Below are 6,000 nucleotides of genomic sequence, written 5' to 3' on the forward strand. Positions count from 1 at the left end.
TTTCAGATTTAGTCCTAAATGGTCTGGTTCTAGGGCTATGCAGCAACAAAGCAGCAAATACCTTAATTTTGTGGTAGGGATCTTAAATACACAGTATTTAGACAGCTACATGTGATGCATTGGGAGGATTTTATGTAAGTTTGCCCTAATATTTTAGCCTTTTTTTCCTCTTCCTTTCTCAAATATTCAGGGGCAATATCTTAGTGCAGAGTGTTGTCTTTATTTTATCCTCTTGATTCATGCAGAAGGCATCTGTATGGTGAAGACAGGTGTTACTTCTACCTGGGATATTTTATGAAGGGATCGTGCTGTCCAGGATGCAAAGAGCTCTTGCTGCAGCATTACTGAGCACTGTGTACTCAGGATCTGAGAGTTTCAGAAAGTGCAAAGAGATTGTCTAGAAAATGCTTTGAGGGGTTTTGCCCCTGTCTTTACATGCTGCTTCTAATGGAAATGCCATCTTCTGTGAGAGAAGGTAGACTGTGTTTCATCCACCTGCATGGGAACTGTACATCCCATAGGATAACCTGGTTTTGCCACTGACATGGTCTGGAGCCTTTCCTTGTGCAAGTGTTTTCATTTCTCTGACCCTTTTCATTTATTTCCTCTAAAGCACTGTTTCCCATGATATTGCTGTGTAAGACAGGCTTGCCCTGTCATTTCAGGTGGGTCCATTATCTCTGCTTTAGGCCTCTGTTAACATTAGTATTTGGCTTTTTTCATCTCTGAGCAGAGCTATAACATAAAAATATACCTGTATGGTCTTGGCTTGTGCTTTGTGGTGGTACTGAAATGTGGGTAAGAATCACTAGTGCAACTCACTAACATGAAAAAATGAGTCTTGTACCTTGAAGGACAGGTATTCCTGACAAAAAAAAAAAAAGTATTTGGCTGTTAATGTTCCTAGTTTAAAGAGGAAAGAAGATTTAGAGATATGGAGAAAAAAAAAAAACCTTGAAAAAGTTGTCCCTGTAGTAAAAGCAGACATTCAGCTGTTATAAATTGGCAATGATCCACCAGCTTCCACACAGCTATGCTGATCATGCCAGCTGAAGGACTGACCCTGAATATTATCAAAGTTTTCTTGGAGGTGGCAGGAAAATAAATCCTTTACAATTTCCTCTTTAAGAACTCAGGATTTCCGTTTTTATAACTGCAAACTTTCAGAATGAAATGTGGAGCACAGAGACAGGCAACACCACACTGACTGTGTTTGATTAGGGTAATTCTTTCTTTCCTTCTATGTGGTTACTACGGCCAAGCAATTATTTATCATACTTTCAATTGCTTGAAGCACTGTAGACTACAGGTTAAATATTCTCATGTCAGTGTGAGCTTCTGCTCCAAGTTCTCATTGAAATGTAATGACTTTCATCTTCAAAAGAAATTTTAATGAGCTCAAAGTATCTACCCTTCTGTTTTAATTGTTATACTTTGTACATTTCACATTCTGCAGATCAAAACCTCCTATTTTTCTTTTTTTTTTCACCTGAAAATGTTGTTGACAAGATCTTTCCGGAGCTCTCTTCTTCTGTCCACTTTTTATTGGTCATATTCATGTAAGATATAAATCTAGAAATATGCAACACATGCACACTTAAAACCTGCAACAGATCTAGTACTTACCCCTGAAGAATGGAACATGTGCCAGGCACTGAGATCAGGGATGTCTCAGATGTGGGTGCCTGTAACAGTCAAATAACCCCATTAAATCAGTGGTAATAGATGTATTTGGTATGAGTACCAAGACTTTTCCTGGACTGCACGTGGAACAAAGCACAAAAAGAGATATTTCTTTTCCTGTGTGTGTCAGCAGCTGCACATATACTGCTGTCCTCTCCTTTTGTCACTTCATGGGCCTGCTGCATGCATGTCTCAGGTGCCATTTGTTCAGTCCCATCGGCATCTTCACACATTCTTGTGTTTCCATAATTCCCTTTTGCTATGAGCATCCTTCTTTCAGTCATCCTCATAAATATTAATTACTGTGGTTGGGTTGAGATAAATACAGTCAGACAGCTTTTCAAGAGCAAACTGACTGGGTTGTTTCTATGAAGCTGCAGTCTAGAATTCAAAGGTCTGGTCAATATCTATGGTGTAAATGAAATGGGTGTGACCTGGGACTGCTGCCAGCAATTGTAGGAACTGGAGTGCTCTGAAGCATCTCCCCTGAAGAGTTGAATTTCCAGTATTCCTCACAGGAAGCATTTGATTTGTTCTGTTCTTCCAACCCTTTAGAGGGAATTGTTTCCCATTTGGTTTCTAACAAAATTCTATAATCTATAGCATTTTAGTGCTGTGCATCAAAGTGTGAAACATGGCTGTGCCAGAGAGAGTGACCCTGGCAAGTCATTGGCATTGCATGTACTGAATGGAGAGAGACAGACTTCAATCAGGTCTACAGACCTAGAATTTATTTTCTGTTGTGCTCCTCAGCTTGTCCAGTAGATGAGACTGTGAAGTGCAGTGCTGCTCCAATAACAATGGCTAGCAGGCTATTGAAGTGTTGCTTTCTGCTCATTACTAAAGGTGGGCCACCATCCAATTTAGATATAAGCTGTTAATGTATATTAGCAAAAAGCTGAACATTAATGTTCTCACACAGCGTTGGTTACTGCATGAAACCTTCTAGGGAGAATGCAGTGGAAGAGTTTGGTGCTTGATCATGGAAATGAGGAATGCAGCACAAAAATCTTCTACCTGCATTTAGAGAGGTATAGAGTGCATCCATCCTGGAACATTCATTGGATGTATATTGCACTCAAGAATGACTCAGACCCTTGAAGCTCTACAAAATCTGTGTGGTGTTTAGAATAACTATTAAATCTGTTTTCAAGAATCCTGAAGTAAAGCAGTGAGACAAAGATCTAGATCAGATCTGAGTCTTTGAGTATTCTTAAAATTATTTTTTAGAAAATAAATTACAAGCTGACACTTGTGCTCATCTCCCTATATGATGATCTAGGTTTATAACTCCATTACTAGTTATTAAAGAATTTTCAAAATTGTTCTTTTTTAGCTACTTAATTTACTATCAGCCATCCAAAGACAGATTGGTAGGATATAAATGAAATGCTATAATTATACAAGGGAGTGGGTCACTGACCTTTGGATTGCAATATCTTGTCTCTTTTGTCCTTCCCTTATACCACCCAGCTTACAGGATGAAATTGCATCTTTTTCTTTGGTTGTCTCAAGAATGAGGTGGTATTGGAAACTAGTGAGGCATGGCACAATGTAGGTGTTCATAGCTTGCAATAATTTACCCATTTTCATTTTGTTTGATTTTATTAACACCTGTGTCTCCAGGGAACACAGGGAGCAGGGCAGGAAAGGAGAGAATACTTCAACAATAATCTAATGATCAGCACTTACGCTCCCCCCAGCCCTGCTGTTATGTCAAATGTCAAGATACATCACAGCCAAGCAATTTATAATACAAAATGCGTGTATATCTAAAGGAAGAGGTGCAGATGGTAGGAAGCTGTGTGTCATGACTTACACACATACATGGAGGACAGCAAGGGAGTCATTAAAAATATGGATTTTTTTTTGTAATGCAGTGGCTGTTTGTCAGCTGGTGTAATTGGCATACATCAATGGAACCACTCAGAAATACACCTTCTGAGGAATTAGTTGCTTAATGGAAGTTAATCAAAATTCCTTATAGAAGACTAAAAAAAAATTCTTGAACAGAATTTGGCAACAAAGGAAAAAGCACATAAGGAAATACAGGATTGCAGTCTGCTGAAGTTTTATCTGGGTATTAGTTTCTGTAGATATTGGTATTCTAGGCAGTAAAATGAAAAGGTTTGCTATCAAGTTCACCAGAGTGTTCTGAGATTTGAGAAATTACAGTAGTGTTTAATTAGAGACCTGATTTAAGCATAATCAAATAAATTCATCAGCAAACTTTTAAAGCCCAAATCAAAAGAAAAGTTTTATTAGTGTCATTTCCTTTTCTCATCCTTTTTAGTTGTTAGAAAACTTAGCAAAGTGTAACTTCGTAAATGTGTAAACATTCAGTGTGTTAACTATCAGCATTGTATTTTTTTAATATTATGAAATTAAATAAGTCTGCACAGAGTACTATGGGGCTATCCTTGTTTTGGTCATGTGGGATTATTTGATTATCTTGATTATTAAGAAATAAACATGTGAATTCTCCATATTCAGGCAAATGCTATACATTTAACAAAGCTTTACTTGAAAGTCCTATTTGCTTTCATTTCTGAATATGGTTCCCTGTATATTGTATTAATAAAACTGGCATCAATAACCATCTGAAAAGCTTCTACCAGAATATAAAAAAAATTAAAAAATGCATAAAATAGTTCAGGCTTATAGGCTCTTTTCATAAGGACTTAATATTTTCAATATCTGACTGCAGTAATATAATTTTTGTGGTTATATACTCTGATCTTTCAGACATAAATCCTTTGTTCACAATCTCAACGGGAGGGTTTGTTCTTTTCTTTGTTTTCCTGTGATTCATACATGTGGGAATCTGGTGAGAAGGAGGACTTTAGAGAAAAGGAAGGGTTAGGAAGGGTAAAGTGCAAAAAAACTACACAGGCAGTTCCTCCTTATCACCTGTGTTGTCCTAGGAAAAACTGAAAGTAACATGGTTTTTAAGATCCTGGTGTTACGAGTTTAAAATGTGGAGGCAACAAATCAAACGTACTGCCTAATTCTCCCTTCTGACTCTTTATAAACATCCTCATTGATTTTTTTTTTCCTCTTTGGGTACAAGAGTAGAACAGGTAACAGTGTCAAGTTTGATATTTAGCAAAACAAAAGGCTGTTGTAGTGCCTTATTGTGTTGGTACTATTTCCTAATAAAAGCTCTCAAGACATGAATTACGACATCGATAAAAGCATATAGAAATAGGAGGTATGGAGTGGGTTACACACTAAGAGAGAGCTGAATTTAAAAAATATATGTAAATTGAAAAGTCTGTATTCTCTTTTGAGTGAATGACTTGGGGATTGAAGTTCTAGGACTTTGAGTCTTCAGCAAAGCACGTAAGGGTGTGTTGCACTGCAAAGGATGGGGATCTCTGGGCAATGGGGGATAACCCTCCTCTGGTCAGGAGCAGAGCTGCAAGGTGGTATTGCTGCTTCTATGCCACTCACTTGGAGGACCTTTGTGCTGCCTGAGCTTGTGTTTCTGTACACTCACCTGAGCTGGTGTTTCTGATCACACACATGAGCTGGTGTTTCTGTACACTCACCTGAGCTGGTGTTTCTGTACACTCACCTGAGCTGGTGTTTCTGATCACACACCTGAGCTGGTGTTTCTGGTCACACACCTGCACCATAGAGGTGGCAGCCCTTTTAGAGTTACCACATACATGGCAATATATCAGAGTAATCAACCTTATCAGATCTGTGGTTTAACATGCCTGTGAATCATTGGTTTCACTTAGCTGAACTTTTTAATAATTGTGCTTTTTAGTTATAATTGAACATGACTAAGGTTTCAAACAAAGCATTATTTAAAATTTAAAAGATCAAATGGTTTTTCCCAAAAAAAAATATTGCCTGGTCAATTAAAAAAGCAGCTGCAGTTATTTGTGGGATTAGACTAAATCTTGTGAATTTTCTCAGTTGAGTGAGGGAGAACATGGGTAGGGAGAAAGACCAAAGGTTGTGCAGCAGCAAAAAGAAAACCACAAACAACAGAAAGTGAAGATTGAAGGCACCTCAAATGGCTGCAGGGACTTGCCATGACTATCAGTACCCAGGCACAGGTCTGTTTGTAAGTCACAGGTTTTGTAGGAGGCAGTGAGTGCTGAGGCTGTGACACTCCTGTGCTGCTTTAGTGCTGCAGGGCCAAGCCTGGGGGAAGAATGAAAGGTGGCCAGCAGCTGTAGGAACAGGCAAACTCTGATGTTCTCTTCCTCCTCTGTGTTGATCTCAATGGATCATCTGTCACACGCTGCTGCTCTGTGGAAGTGTGAGGGTGAGATGAAGTCAGAGGAGAGCAGCAGAGCCCCT

This window comes from Lichenostomus cassidix, chromosome 11, assembly GCF_008360975.1.
Source record: "Lichenostomus cassidix isolate B80296 chromosome 11, HeHo_3.0, whole genome shotgun sequence".
Lineage (NCBI taxonomy): Eukaryota > Metazoa > Chordata > Aves > Passeriformes > Meliphagidae > Lichenostomus > Lichenostomus cassidix.